The sequence below is a fragment of the Anabrus simplex genome, chromosome 1 (assembly GCF_040414725.1).
Source record: "Anabrus simplex isolate iqAnaSimp1 chromosome 1, ASM4041472v1, whole genome shotgun sequence".
Lineage (NCBI taxonomy): Eukaryota > Metazoa > Arthropoda > Insecta > Orthoptera > Tettigoniidae > Anabrus > Anabrus simplex.
The window spans coordinates 1601897459-1601914988 of NC_090265.1; positions in this window are offsets into that span (position 1 = coordinate 1601897459).

A 17530-nucleotide genomic window follows, 5' to 3' on the forward strand; every position below is an offset into this window, starting at 1 on the left:
TTAGTCTTCGAGAGGCTCATTTTCATACCATACTCATTGCATCTATTTTCAAGTTCCAAGATATTGGACTGCATGCTGTCGGCACAATCTGCCATTAAGACCAAGTCGTCAGCATAGGCCAGACTGCTTACTACATATCCACCTACCTGAATTCCTCCCTGCCATTTTATACCTTTCAGCAGATGATCCATGTAAACTACAAACAGCAAAGGTGAAAGATTACAGCTTTGTCTAACCCCTGTAAGTACCCTGAACCAAGAACTCATTCTACCATCAATTCTCAATTAAGCCCAATTGTCAACATAAATGCCTTTGATTGATTTTAATATTCTACTTTAATTCCATAGTCCCCCAGTATAGCGAACATATTTTCCCTCGGTAGCCTGTCATATGCTTTCTCTAGATCTACGAAACATAAACACAACTGCTTATTCCTCTCGTAGCAGTTTTCAATTATCTGGCGCATACTGAACATCTGATCCTGACAGCCTCTCTGTGGTCTGAACCCACACTGGTTTTCATCCAACTTCCTCTCAACGACCGACCGCACCCTCCCTTCCAAGATGCCAGTGAATACTTTGCCTGGTATACTAATCAATGAGATACCTCGATAGTTGTTGCAATCCTTCCTGTTCCCTTGCTTATAGATATGAGCAGTTACTGCTTTTGTCCAATCTGAAGGTACCTTACCAACATTCCATGCTAATCTTACTACTCTATGAAGCCATTTCATCCCTGCCTTCCCACTATACTTCACCATTTCAGGTCTAATTTCATCTTTTCCTGCTGCTTTGTGACAATGGAGTTTGTTTACCATCCTTTACACTTTCTCAAGCGTAATTTCACCAACATCATTTTCCTCCTCCTCATGAGCTTGGCTGTTCGCAACACCACAAGGATGATTTCCTTTTACATTGAGATGATGTTCAAAATATTCCCTCCACCTCTTCAGTGATTCCCTGGGATCTATTATGAATTCACCTGAATTACTCAGAACACTGTTCATTTCCTTTTTCCCTCCCTTCCTAAGATTATTTATTACTGTCCAGAAAGGTTTCCCTGCTGCTTGACCTAACCTTTCCAGGTTACTACCAAAATCTTCCCACGACTTCTTTTTGGATTTAACAACTATTTGTTTCGCTCTGTTTCTTTCATCTACGTACAAATCCCTGTCTGCCTCGGCCCTTGTTTGGAGCCATTTCTGATCAGCCTTCTTTTTACGTTTACAAGCTGCTCTCACTTCATCATTCCACAAAGATGTTCGCTTTTCCCCATCTTTACACACAGTTGTTCCTAGGCATTCCCTTGCTGTTTCTACTACAGCATCCCTGTATGCCACCCATTCACTTTCTATATCCTGAACTGGCTTCCTGTCTACTGTTCGAAACTTCTCACGAATCATATCCATGTACTTCTGTCTAATTTCCTCGCCCTGGAGATTTCCTACTCTTATTCGTTTGCAGACAGATTTCACTTTCTCTACCCTAGGCATAGAGATACTTAGTTCACTACAGATCAGATAGTGGTCTGTATCATCGAAAAATCCCCGGAAAACTCGTACATTCCTAACAGATTTCCTGAATTCGAAGTCGGTTAAGCTATAGTCTATTATGGATCTGGTACCCCTAGCCTCCCACGTGTAGCTGTGAATAGCCTTATGCTTGAAGAATGTATTCGTAACTGCTAATCCCATACTAGCACAGAGGTCCAGCAAACGCTTCCCGTTCCCATTAGCTTCCATATCTTCCCCACATTTACCAATCACCCTTTCGTATCCTTCAGTTCTATTCCCAACTCTCGCATTGAAATCGCCCATTAGCACTATTCTATCCTTGCTGTTGACCCTGACCACGATTTCACTCAATGCTTCATCAAACTTGTCAACTTCATTCTCATCTGCACCCTCACATGGTGAATACACGGAGACAATTCTAGTCCTAATTCCTCCAACTGACAAATCTACCCACATCATTCGCTCATTTACATGCCTAACAGAAACTATGTTGCGTGCAATGGTATTCCTGATAAAGAGCCCTATCCCAGATTCTGCCCTTCCCTTTCTAACACCTGTCCAGTACACTTTATAATCTCCTATCTCTTCCTCGTTATCTCCCCTTACCCGAATATCACTTACGCCTAGCAATCCAGATCCATCCTATTTGCTGACTCAGCCAGTTCTAGTTTCTTTCTTCCATAAGCCCCATTACTATTGATAGCTCCCCATCGAATTCCATTTCGTTGGCGAAGTTGTTTCCAAGGAGTCCCTCGCCTGTCAAATGGGAGTGGGACTCCGTTACTCCCATAGGTCCGAGGCTTGCTTAAAATGTTCTGAGCTCGGTAAATTCATGAAGCAGGATGCTACCCTACTTGCACATAGTCTAAGTGAGGATCTCTCCTCTAACGGGTTATGGACCACCGATGAATTGTATAGTCCTAGCCGCCTGAGCACAAGGAGGGCCACGACTCAGAATATGTCCGAGATGCCCACTCCCATTCCATAGCAAGTGGTATCCCGACTCTCAGGACCACTTACTAGGCCACTCAGCCGTTGCCCATGGTTCACGATCTAGGACGTGACTACAGTAACCCACACCATGAACCATGGTCAAGTGTATTAATGAATTTATTTCAGTGAGTTATTCCGAAGAATGTGCATAACAAGAAGTGCAAGTAGGTGGAAAAAATGAAAGTGACAATTTGAAAACGATAAAATTATGGTGATAGATAGTTGCTGATATTTTTTTTTTTTTGCTAGGGGCTTTACGTCGCACCGACACAGGAGGTCTTATGGCGACGATGGGATAGGAAAGGCCTAGGAGTTAATTAATTAAGGTACAGCACCAGCATTTGCCTGGTATGAAAATGGGAAACCACGGAAAACCATCTTCAGGGCTGCCGATAGTGGGATTCGAACCTACTATCTCCCGGATGCAAGCTCACAGCCACGCGCCTCTACGCGCACGGCCAACTCGCCCGGTGTTGATTGGTTGGAGTTCCTGACCTTCTTATACCGGATTGGTTACATGAACCACGAGCTAAGTATCTATATACAACTTTTGTTGCAGAATTGAAAGTTTATAAAATACAATTCTATGCATAGTCGGTACATTGTGCAGTCAGGAAGTTTTAAACATTTAATCTCTAACGTCGGTGGGTAAAGGAACTACGGGTATCATATGTGACATATATCCTATAGCTCTCTCTGTTCGTATTCCATCTCACTTTAATACTGATCCTCGCTGGAATTCTTCACTTCCTGTCACTGTGAGGATAACACTGAGAGTGATTTTAACTTTCAATACTGACGCCTCATTGAGACATTTCTTCCACATGACGTCTACATATAATGAAACAACTAGGTATACAACAGAATAAGATGTAAAACAACAATAAACACATGAGCCGATGACCTCGATGTTAGGCCCCTTTAAACCACAAGCAGTAAGCACAGTAAACACATATGCTAAGTACAAAAATGAACGCAAATATTTATTTTTAAAATCAGATTTGATTTATGCTCGTGAACGATATGAGTTGCTGATGTGGGATATGTGATATCTGCAATTAAATTACTCAACTGAGGCATGTAAGAAATTGGCTCAGTCCGGTGGTATTTGAAGGTGCTGAAATACGTCAGTCTCGTGTCGGTAGATTTATTGGCACGTAAAATTTCTCCTGTGGGACTACATTGCGGCACCTCAGCGTTTCCGTAAACCGTAGAAGTAGTTAGTGGTACGTAAAGCCAATATCATCATTATTATTATTATTATTATTATTATTATTATTATATTATTATTATTATTATTATTATTATTATTATTATTATTATTATTATTATTATTATTATTATTATTATTATTATTATTAAATGCAAGCTCACGGCTACACGGATCTAAGCGCGTGGCCAACACACTCGGACTGAGAAAAATTGGAGTTATTTTTCTAAAAGGTAAGAAATATCATGAGAGGATTCTCTGAGCTCTGAACTGCAGAATTAGATCGAAATACAACGATCTTCATAAATGTATGTCCAATGCACAGGCATTGTTAGCGCAGTGGCGTGACTGCTGGTTTTCCATTCAGACGCCCGAGGTTCGAATCCCTGAGGATTATATGCTCGAGTTTTCACCTGATAAGTAAGGTGGCGGTAGGAAGGGCATCAGTCCTTAAAACTCATAACGAGATGAGTCGGGTTGGACCTAAATAACTCAGAAAAAATTGCGATAAGTTGAGGAAGGTTTATAGCCGGTATGGGCATGAGCCAAGGATAAAAGGTTACATGAGGGAATTTACTCCAAAGTCTATGGGCAAGTTCGCGGGAACTTGAAGCGTGGAGCGCTTGATAGCGACGCGCAAGCCATCCGAGCAGGGAGAAAGGAATATACCGAGGGATGAACCAGGGAATCTCCGAGGCTAGTAGGAGGGGCTTAACTCAGTCACAAGCCCTCAGTCAGCAAGGAGATGGGCATGTTTTCAAGTGAGTGAAATCTCCAACACATCGGAAATCAGCCAAACCAACACTGTTTTCATTGCGTGCATTTCAAGGATTTAATTAATACGACGTCAAACATGGAATCAGATCTGAATATTAATAAAGGAATTTATAAGGAGGTGTGGCGTACTTTATTGTTCTAAATATGAAGAGAAAAGAAGGTGTTACTTAACGAGGGAAAATTCAATTAGCCAACTGACAAGCATCTGAGAGGTACTTGAGTCCTAGGAACTACCTTTCAGGGAAGGGCATAGATATCGTCATACCTCGAATATTTAGGACCGGATCTTTTACGGATTAATCTCAGTCTTTACCTAATAGCCCTGAACAACTTATTAGCGAGCTATTTAATTCGCAACACCCCATGAAAATGGGAAACTAGATCTTCAGTGGGGGAAATTACCCTGAGTTACTTCATTTTGTAGCTGAAGGCATAAAAGGAACCAGACAACCCTACCACAGGATCCTTGACTCTGTTATCTCGGGCGTAAAACACATACGAGATTTATCCGGGAATTTTTCCTTTGTGAGACTGATGTTGGTGAACATTTGACAATTAAATATAATTTCAATGACATATATTTGTGGAATAGTACCCAGTAAAGTAGTCGCGTGCGGGGTGTAATTTTTCGGGATGACTAAATTATTATTATTATTATTATTATTATTATTATTATTATTATTATTATTATTATTATTATTATTATTATTATTATTATTATTATTATTGTTACGGAGTTCTCCGTGGTAGGTAGAGGTGAAAGAAGGTGCTGGGATGAACAGGCCTCAACTTACGAAATTAAAGTTAATTTAAAATTCAACAAGGTTATATTTCCTTTTCGAGATCAAGAAAAAACAAGTACAACAGGAACTTAGTTATATAGCAACAAAATAAGAATGTACAATTACAGTTTATTAATGTATTTTGGGCTTCGAGTTCCAAAAACACAACCCCTGAGTAATGAGCCCAACTTACTTATACACAAGGTTTAACAAAGGGGCAGAAAACCCCAATCATGCCCAGGAGCACTCGCTCCCTATTACTCAATAAAGCCTGCTCGAGGCACACAGAAACCAAATTTCAGAAAGAGCAACCCGCTCTCAAAGTTCAAGCCTATCAAAGGCCACACCAAACTCCACCTTCAAGCTGTCCTCCAAGCACACAAGAACAGGGGTAAAAATACCCAACCTACTGAGGCCTATTCATTAAAGAAACAGGACAATTACATGGCCCCCAAAATACCAACTTGAGTAGAGGCGTAACTAGCACTCCAAATACACCTTTTTAAAACCTATTTGGCTCTTAGGCCGCTTATGCAAGGGCTAATCCCATACTACGGATGTGACACGATTGAAAAATGTTATGACATTACGAGTAGAAGGGAAACTGTTATAAAAATGTAGTCACCTCAAAACAAAATGAATGGGAGCTCGAGAGGGTTAGGCACTCTCTATTCCAATTTGTAGTTAAAGAAACAGAATTTATACCAAGTTACTTTTACATTTTAAATATAGGTTACATGAGCAAAGTTTCGAACCCTCCCCGAGGGTTAAACTGCTGAGCTAGCAAGAGAATAAGTTATTAAACGGCCATTACCTGATGGTTGAACTGCTGCCCGAAGAAAGAGGCGCTTCCCGCCCCCTGCTACATAATCACACAAAGAAAGATGTTACTGAAGTGGCGAGGAGACCAGAAAATCAGCAGTTTATATACCCTCGCGGAAGATTCGAGACGTTTCATGAATGATTACACCCGCCCGCAAGCTTTTTATTGGACGACCAAAAGATTATATGTCAAAACTGGAGAAGAAAACCAGGATTGGTGGAAAATTAATTACAGAAATTTGCGATTGGCCAATTTCAAAACTGGCGGAAAGAAAGGATTAACATTGCCAACTTAAACAATGGCTGAAAGAAATTTAATAAAGAACAAACTTATAAATACTAAATTTCTTCAAAAAAAAGGTTCCTTCACTTCGCACTAGGGTGCACAATTGTGGTTCTTAAGAGGTGCCATCTAGAAGAGAATGTTCACACTTCTTACTACAGAGCAAACAAATACACATCGAAACTGACATAGTTCAGAACACTTCAAAATTTACCGTAGAGACATCTTTTGAGAACTCGGAGAATTAAAGTGGAAGTTAAAGTTCCGGCTTCCTCCAGTAGAGGAGTTTCAACTGGCGCAATGTTTGAATTAGCGGAGCGGAGGTGTACCGCACGGTACAATTATTATTATTATTATTATTATTATTATTATTATTATTATTATTATTATTATTATTATTATTATTATTATTATTATTATTATTATTGTTGTTGTTGTTGTTGTTCCGGGATATTTGTGGAACGCAGAGAGGTGAAAGAAGGTGTGGGCTTAAATGGGTATGACTACAATATAAAAAACTGATTTAAAACTTTAAATAAATATTATATTTCTTTTAGAATCTCATATTTAACAAACAATATTTTCATGTACAGGCAATCAGGTACAAAATAGCAACAGAGATACAAAATATAAAACCCAAGGATAGGTAGTTTACAAGTTTTTAACTTCAGGCTCCAAATTTAAAAGTTTTGAGCTTCAGGCTCCAAATTTACCATTCGCAAATGTTGCGTTAGACAGATAAGGAGAGATATCACCCAATACACAGTGTTCGCGAGCACTTGGGTCGAACAGTAACAATTTACGGCCTTCCAAAGGCACCCCTCAATATTACAGTAAAACTAGAAAAGATCTTACACACTCTCCTACATAAACCAATTTCTTACAGCCCACTTAAGGCAATATTACACAAAACCTTACAATCTCTGACCCAATTTACAATTTAAAAATGTTTACACAGTGGTATCTGTTACCCAACCTACTGGTCCTTTGTGGTAAAAGAACAGGTTAAATTAATGGCCCGAACACAAACAGAAACTTGCGCTCCTAGAAATTTTAGTATAAAACCCTAATTGGGCTCTCGGCCCGATGATACAGGGGCTAATCCCAAGCTACTGAGGTGACTCGAATGAAGATTAATTTAATGCTTTACAGAAAAGAGGAGCAGTTACAAATCGTAGTCACCTCATGATAAATTGAAAGGGAAATCGAGAGGGTAACACACTCTCTATCCCTGATTTACAATTAAAGACTTTTATGAAGTTTACATTAGAAAAGGAGGGTATTACATTCCAGAATGAGGCGGTTACATAGTTAAAGTTTAGAGCCTTCCCCTTGGATAAGTTTGCGGAGACAGCTACAAAGATAGAAAATTGGTGGCCATTACCTGAGCTGGTTTTCTGCCTGCCGAATAATGAGGCACTCCGCCTCCTGCCTTCACACATACACTCAAAACTTCGACGATCAGTGAGACAAGGTAGCCAGAAAAGCCTCAGCTTATATACCCTAGGGGATTGTTCGAGAGGATTCTGGACTAAATCCGGACCCACCCTCTCATTTCTATTGGCAGAACCAATAGTTACACCCAAGAACCAACAAGAAGCCTTTGAAAGGCTGAAAAATAATTCAGAAAAATTTGATTGGCCAGACACCAAAGCTGGCGGGAGGAGAAGGAAGTGTTGCAAACCTTGAAATATAAAAAGTGAAATTTAATTTCCTAGGGAAAACCTACAAACACAAAATTGCTTTCACTAACAAATTATTCCACCTTGCACCACAGTGCGTGACCTCAGTTTTGTAGAGACATCTATGGAGAAAACTTCAAACTTGTTGATGTACACCAAAACAAAACAAAATGAATCCAATATGTTTAGGAAGCTTGGAAATGACAAACTTCTCAATTATTCAGTAGTGACATCTTCTGATTAATGTCCCTACTTCATGCAGTACCTGTTTCACGTTTTGATTGCTAGATCGAGTTCTTTAAGGCGCTCCTTTTGATTGTGCGGAGTTGAGGTGTACCTCCGGGAACAATTATTATTATTATTATTATTATTATTATTATTATTATTATTATTATTATTATTATTATTATTATTATTATTATTATTATTGCTGTTATTATTATTATTATTATTATTATTATTATTATTATTATTATTATTATCAGGAGACAAAAGAAGTCGGGAATTCTGAATCATACTGAAGGAAATAATCTACTATGAGACAAAGTGAAACGTATAGGAACGCGTAAAACTTTATTAAGTCCCGAGTTCAGAACAGTGTGACGTTAAAATCCCGATGTCTCAAAGTGTGCGTGAATTGTGACGTTCTACAACAGAAAAATCACTGTCTGTACTCGTTGGCATCATTAGAAGCGGATAGTTAAGAAGCAAGTGCCATGGTTTTCCGTGATACGAACGAGAATTGGAACCATGACTTCACGGGATTCAACGCGAAGGAGAGGAATACCACCATGGACTTCCTGGAGCTCGAATGGAGACCTGGAGAAGGATGAACTAAACACCTGTCCTGAGAATGGTCTTCCGTTGTTTTCCATTCTCCTGCGCTAAGGCGAATGGAGGGACAGTTCCTAGCACAGGCCACGGCTGCCAACCACCTCACCTTTTCCGAAAATCTCCTTCACCGTACAAATCTCCCGGCCTGAGATACGGCGTCACCATCTAAGCGTCCCGCCTCCCCCTTCAGGGGAGGAATGAAAACATTTTAGTAATAGTAGTAGTACTAAATACCACCATGGACTTCCCGGAGTTCGAATGGAGACCTGGAGAAGGATAGTAAAAAATAGTAAAAAATTACTTTCTATTGCATGAACATGTCGTGATGCAAATTAAATTCATAACTTGTCAATATCAGATTATAGGGTTAGATTAGAACGTGCCTAGAAAGTATGTTTTATTAGCAATGTTCGGCCCGACCTGAGTAGTCTGATTTCTTTAATTTTGTGTAAATATGCATGTGGACTTCATGGGAGTTTATTTTCTTCTTTGTGGAATTTTACAATATATTTATAACTAACTTCACGTAAATTTGTTTTGTGAATGCCCGTACCTGTTTGGGAATATTTAACTGTCTGTAGTATTAGAATCGTCCTTGAATCGTGCTTGAGGACGGAAAAATCACCACTTGTTGATTTATTCAGAGTCATGTCGTAGGATACGTTTGGCTTTACTCGAATATTTGGGATAGGACCGGCACTCGGGGCCTTAAATGTGACGTGCGTAGGGTAAAATAAGGCGTACTGGCACGGGGGCTAATGCGTAAGATGGCGGCCGCGCGCAACTACCTCCGATACCCTGAGGTATAGGATGACGTCACAAGTTTCGTTTGCCTTCACCCAGACTACTTTTTTCATGACTTTACGATTTTGAAGGAGTCGCCACAGTCGCTGATAATATGTTCCGTTGCTAGGGGCCGAAATGAAGCCTGTGTATTTCTTTGGCAGAAGTGAGACTGATTTTTTTCTTTTCTGCGTGAGCTACATGATATAAATTATGCCAGCATATTCACGTGCTGAGTTTACGATTCAAGTAGTTCACTTTCATGTTTGTCCGATAATTTGTATGGTTGCTAGGGGTCTAAATGTACCTATGTATTTCTTTGTCCAAAATGGCCTGATTTCATTTCCTTCTTGGATGGGACACAAGCTTATAACTTATGCGAACAGATTCAAGTGGTAAGTACCCGATCCAATTTATTCACTTTTATGTTTGCCCGATGATTTGTTTCGTTGCTAGTGGCCTAAATATAGCCTATACTGTTCTTATGGCCGAACTGACCCTGCTTTTCATTCTTTTATGCATAGGCTACCGTCTTAGAATTTAAGCCAACAGATTCAAGTGGTGAGTTTCCGATCCAATTTACTCACTTAAAACTTTTCCCGATAATTCGTTTAATTGATAAGGGCCTAGATGTAGCCTATGCATTTATTATGGCAAAACTGACACTGATTTTTCTTCTTCGCATGAGCTACAAGCTTATGCCAACAGATTCAAGTGGTGAATTTCAGATCCAATTTATTCACATTTATGTTTGTTCGATAATTTGTTTCGTTGCTAGGGGCTTAAATGTAGCCTATGCATTTCTTAAAGCAGAAGTGACACTGCTTTTTCCTTTTCTAAATGTAGCATAAGTTTTTCTTATAGCAGATCTTTTTCCTTTTCTGGATGACCTACACTATACTCCAATCTGTCCCAACAGACTAACGACTGCACCCCCCCCCCCCATACCCTGTTCACAGAATCAAATTCTATTGATGTTACATAGAACTCGTCTCCTTTCGCCTTTACATATTTGTCAATAACAGATCTCACAATGAAAACATTATCTGGTTTTCTTCTCCCTCTTCTGAAACAACTACACAAGTACATATTTTCCTCAAAGTATTGTGCCGTTTCACAGTTCTTTATAAGAGCTGTAGTAACAAAGATGGAGTCTCTGCCATCGAAATGTCAAATAAAATGCATTTAACGTCAGTACGGGCCGAAATGTAAGTCTTTTCGTCGGTCGGTTACGGAAATAACCGCGTATAGAAGGCGCAGGATAAAATGACAAATGGACATTATTTAAAACCATTATTCAAAAAAAAATGCTCATCACTTATTATATAATCTGACTTCGATGTGTTAAGAAGACGCAAGACTAGATTTGAAAGGGATTATCCAGCGGAGCTAAATACTATAAATGGGAAACGAAAGATAATTCGCGACTACACGCCAATCTGCTGATATCAAGATTTAAACGCCGCGCGGGAGATTAAATACGTAAAAAGAAGAGATAAATAGACTACAGTAGAACTACGTCACGGAGTGGCGCAGGGCCTCAATAAAATTTTCCCGATTCTGTTTAATGTTGAAGGACACCTACTGATCAGTTGTTGAGTGCATTTACGCCAATAAAAAGATAGCGGAAAGATATTTATTTTCAAATTGGAATATATACAGAACATCTATCTTAGTCGATTTGGAACTAGTTTGTTGGATCAACTGTACCCTAACGAAATCTATACCACTTGAGCAACACAAGAGATATATTAATTGAAAGATGTCAGCAATGAATCAAATATTTTATTATTGTTCTGTTTCATACGCTCGAGTTTCAACCATGAGTCGGTAAAGAAGCAAGGCAACGCTACTTGGATCCTGATGAGGCGATACGATGTTGGCTGTCCCGGATGACCCGTAATCAGTGTTGAGAAGCTACGATGTACCCGACCACTTGTGGAGGAACCAGATGACGAGATCCTAATCTCAGATGACCGGAGATGAGGAAACACCGAGACCATCTTGAGCAAAGCTAAGTCCATTATCCAAGTCGTTTTCGTAAGTAAGAGTATATTATTTCCTTTATTGTATGTTGATGTTTGTTGATGTTGATGTTTTGTGCGAAGACAGTGCGTAGATAAACGTCTAGCTGAGATGATTGGAAGTAAGTACTCATCCAAAGGAAATGTCAATTCCATTTGTAGGCGTGGTCACCAAGTGATTTTCCGATCGTAATGTTTTCCAGTGATATGTGAGGAGAGATAGCTAGAGTTATTATTATTATCAGTGAAGAGTAAAGAGTGAAGTTGGCATTAATACCTGTGTGTCCTAATTTAATCAATGTCAATCAGTTCGAGATCGTATATTGGAAGTGTTTTATGAAGGAATAAGGCAGTAGACTACTCCGAGTTCATGTTAAGTCTAGCACTATGACAGTAGTAAGTAATGTAGGCATTTTATGAATGTCACGGCACGTTGATGTGCAAGTTAAGGGAGTGATTTACATATGATGAAGTGAAAGAGTTGTTATATATGAAATGTGAGTATATTTAACGCGTTATAGATATGATGTAAGGTTGTTAATGATTTATGATGGTTGTATTTATTGTTTTCTTCGAGAGAGAAATAGTCATAGTTGTGCGAAGTGAGATCTCGTGATTGCAAATGATGTTTCTGAGAGTGTCACTGAATTCTCGCCAATTCCTTGTAATAGTTCTGGATCCTACGCATTTTACTTAGCTCAGGATATGATCTCGAGACGTGTAGTGCAATGTTTTTGTCCATGTTAGGATTACCTAGAGAATCATATATGTACGCAAGATGAGATTTGAGCCTTCACTGATTTATTTAGGATGATCTTGAAAACTCTCACTGTGTATAACATTATTCTGGACAAAATTCAACCTACTAGGCTCATCACTGGTGACATAGATTTTCAAAAGAGAATTTTTTTTTTTTTAGTCGGAGATAGTGTCATCTGATCAAGTAGATTTTCCATTGGTAGTATGTGTTATGATAACTATGTATGATATGTGTGGTGACGTTTCTTGCAACCTTATACGCACGTAGTCTAATATCAATAAGCTAAGGCCACATTACCTTAAGTTCATAAATTAAATCTTACAATAACGTTACTTGAAGGGTGATTACGACTTACAATGGACGTAGCTTAGCTTATGGTGTGTGACACAGGGAAATATGAGCAACTAAGAGGCAACTAAGTATGCGGAAGTGAATATTTTAAACTGTAAAACATACAAGAGAGTACTTGTCAGATCAAAGGAAGAAGAACTTTGTGATAGCTTTTATTGAGAATTTTTAAACCTGCATCCAGACAAACAGTCAGTGAAAATTAAGTAATGCGGCAGTTTAAAGAGTAAGGAATAGGTGGTAACTAACAGAATCTAATAGGCCTACTTATTCCAAGAATAATTGATTCAGACAACTTGAACTCCAATCCTGAACTGAACATTAACTCGGCAATTCTACAAGCGTTTCTTTATTTTCTCAAGAGAGTATCGCTAGGAATATTGTAAATAGTAACTAATACAATTTTTTATTTTTCTTCTTTGAGGATGCATCCTATATTCTTGGTATACTTGATTTTAATGTTTATTTTCTTGCCAGTACGGCACATGTAAATACAATTAACTGCATTCACATTAATTTATTTTATTGTCGCCCAACTTCGTGAGTTGTATGCGAAGGAAAACATGTCTTTTTCAAAAGTTTCCCAGATGTTACATAGTATTTATTCTAATAATTTATAATTTTGAGATCAATGGACTTATGAAAGGAAATAGTGTAATCCGAGAAGACATTTATTTAGGATGAATTCGGAAGATGTAATTTTTCTGAAATGTTGTTGACGGATATAGACTATAGGGATGACAGTGAGTCACTCACTTCAAAAAATTTTATTGGCAAAGTTTGAGATAATTTTCTTGAATGTTTGAGTTCATATAAAAAAAAAAAAAATATGGAATGGTGAAACCTAAACATTCTTTCTCTGTGTTCTTAGAATAAGAATTAGTGGTAAGAGTGTAGTTGTTTCAATCGACGGCAATTTCTCTAAGAGCTAATAAGAGTATGGTATCTAACTAGTTACGAGTTAGAGACGTCTTTCTGCGTTAGTTAGAAACTACCATTACCTGGACGTTTTTCCATTACGGAACTCACACCCGTAAAACTTGGTCACCGGATTATTTGAATTTAGAGCTAGTCAGGATCTCTTGTGTCCACGCCTGGACGCGGGAACGGCGCAAGTAGAAAATGGCGCCTCAACGTGATGCGAATGGAGGAAAACGCCACGGGAACCGTTGGTCGTAAACCAAGTAGAATTTTTGGGATACTCATGCATGTGGAAATTCAAGAGAAAGTCGTCGTGGGAATTCCAAGAGAAAGAATACGACACAGAACTGTGAAGTGGTTGATTCCCATATGTAACAGTAAGAATGAGGAAAACATCGGGAAACCTGTTAAGAAGATGACAGAGATGATAGTCGAATGACGGATCTTTGGTGCAATATTCGAGTAAAATGGGAGAATTTACTCAAAAGAAGTGGGTAAGATAAAGGAGATATTTTAGGAATTAATGGATGAGGAGTTATTGATTGTAACAGCAAGATGATTGCATGGAGATGGAGATGTCGTACGGTAATTTCTTTATTAGACTGTTATGCATTATTATTTTATGGGATCAAAATGGACACAGCAAGATATTAGACTGTGAGAACGAGTAGATGCCCAGTATAGATAATGGAATAGGAGAAAGAAGAAATGGATGATTGCTCTGAAGAGATTAGCAGAAAAGGGCTGATGGCAGTCAGAACTTGGAAAGAAGGATAGATTACCGCTAATATGTTGATTTATTTAGATGTAACTTAGATATAAGAGATAGATTGTAAGAGGTTATTTGAGTTATTTTCAGTTAAGAATTGGAGTCATAAGTACATGAACAAGTTCCTCATATTTCCTAGTGTGATTGGGTCAACATCGTGAGCTGAGTCAGATCCAAGTAGTGAAGCCTGCCTGTTTATTTACTGAATATATATATATTGTTGATTGAGGTAGTGGTAGAGGCATTGCTGGAGAACTTGAGTTGTGGAGAACTTAGGGAAAATATAAAGTTTATCAGGATTTTTAGAATTTAGAATACTAATTGAATATCGATATGACGACGTTAAGCCATTTGAAAGCTCAATTTGAGGAATATCAAAGGGAACAACGAGAAGAACAAGAACAGTATCGGAAAGGCCAAGAAGAGAAACAACAGAAATATCAAAAAGAACAGGAAGAGAAAGAAAGAAGACAGAAAGAAGAGCAACGGGGATTGTTGCAGGCTATAAAAGAAATGATGGAAGAAGCTAAAAAGGAGAGATTGGAAGAGAACAGAAAGCGTGATGAAGAAGCTAGAAAGCGTGATGAAGAAGCTAGAAAGGAGAGGTTGGAAGAGAACAGAAAGCGTGATGAAGAAGCTAGAATGCGTGATGAAAAACGGAAGGAAGAAGCTAGAAGACGCGACGAGGAAGCTAAGAAAGAGAGGCAGGAAGAAATGAGAAAGCAGGAAGAGACGTTGAAGAAGATGATGGAAGAAATGAATAAGAAACAGGTGGAAGAAATGGCTAAGAAGCAGGAGGAAGAGAAGAATAAAGAGAGACAAGAACGAGAGGAGCAGGAGAAGAGGCAGGAAGAAGAGAGGAAGAGAGAGAAGCAAGAACAAGAGGAACGATATCAGAGATTCATGGAAGATTTCGAGAGAAAAATGAGGAAGATACAGGAAGAAAAAAATAGAGAAATGATGGAGGAAATAAGGAGAGGTCAACAAGAACAAAAGGAAGAAATGAATAAATGTCAGGAAAGGATGGAAGAAAGACATAAGATAATGATGGAGGAGATGAAAGAAGAGATCAAGAACAAAATAGATGAAAATTGTAAAATGATTCTGAAAGAATTGAGAGGAGCAAGAAGTGAGGAAAAACAAGAAGTCACTCAGGAAATGGGAACGGGAAGTGAAGAGCATGAAAGACAACAAGAACTATCACAAGGAGAAGCAGAGGAACCGGAGGAGAAGAAAGAAGAAACCGCACAAAAGAAAGAAGAAACCGGGGAGAAGAGAGAAGGAAAGCTACAGAGCATAAATGTACAACCAGAGAAGAATCGACGAGAGCTACTCCGAGAAGAAAGCAGAAGTGGAAGACCAAGAGAACCAGGTATACGAGAAGAATGGCAGCGAGAGCAGCTGAAGAAGATAGTAAGAATGGAGGAGAGACAAATAAAGAGAAGAAGAATGCAAACCAAGGCAAACTATGTAGGAACCTTGCGAATGCAGAATTACATAAATATGCAACAAGCAGATGTGCATGAAGAAGACAAAGAAATACATTTACTTGAGACTAACATAGTACTCACCAAACGAACTTCAGAAAAAATAAGGTTATTTCAGAGGATTACTACATAAACAATTGTGAGAAGAACGAACCATTTTCGAAGGAGAAGATGAAGGCAAGAAGAGAAGAAGATGAACGAAAATGGACGTCAAGAGTACCCGGAAGAAGAAAAGGAATGTTAGCTTATCTGTAGAAAAACTCAGAGAATGAAGAACGCAGTTTATTTTTTTTCAAAATTCGCGGTAAAAGTAATAATGCATACGAAATTCACGACTTAAATGGAAACAGTAAGGGAGTACATAACAGTTCAAACATCAAGTTATATTTCAAGGAATAGAGAAGTGGCAGACCATCTCAGGTGATGACGAAGCAAAGAAGTATGCATTGAAGCCACTTACATCATGAATGAACAGATTATCCCGAAAAAAGGAGTAATGATATAAATAAGAACTTATAAAGAACAGTGAAAAGTCCCATTATAAGAAGGAAGGCGAATATAATAAATATATAGCAAGCCATATATTTCTTTCAACGTAGGGGAAGTTAATGTGCCGTTTCACAGTTCTTTATAAGAGCTGTAGAAACAAAGATGGAGTCTCTGCCATCAAAATGTCAAATAAAATGCATTTAACGTCAGTACGGGCCGAAATGTAAGTCTTTTCGTCGGTCGGTTACGGAAATAACCGCGTATAGAAGGCGCAGGAAAAAATGACAAATGGACATTATTTAAAACCATTATTAAAAAAAAAAAATGCTCATCACTTATTATATAATCTGACTTCGATGTGTTAAGAAGACGCAAGACTAGATTTGAAAGGGATTATCCAGCGGAGCTAAATACTATAAATTGGAAACGAAAGATAATTCGCGACTACACGCCAATCTGCTGATATCAAGATTTAAACGCCGCGCGGGAGATTAAATACGTAAAAAGAAGAGATAAATAGACTACAGTAGAACTACGTCACGGAGTGGCGCAGGGCCTCAATAAAATTTTCCCGATTCTGTTTAATGTTGAAGGACACCTACTGATCAGTTGTTGAGTGCATTTACGCCAATAAAAAGATAGCGGAAAGATATTTATTTTCAAATTGGAATATATACAGAACATCTATCTTAGTCGATTTGGAACTAGTTTGTTGGATCAACTGTACCCTAACGAAATCTATACCACTTGAGCAACACAAGAGATGTATTAATTGAAAGATGTCAGCAATGAATCAAATATTTTATTATTGTTCTGTTTCATACGCTCGAGTTTCAACCATGAGTCGGTAAAGAAGCAAGGCAACGCTACTTGGATCCTGATGAGGCGATACGATGATGGCTGTCCCGGATGACCCGTAATCAGTGTTGAGAAGCTACGATGTACCCGACCACTTGTGGAGGAACCAGATGACGAGATCCTAATCTCAGATGACCGGAGATGAGGAAACACCGAGACCATCTTGAGCAAAGCTAAGTCCATTATCCAAGTCGT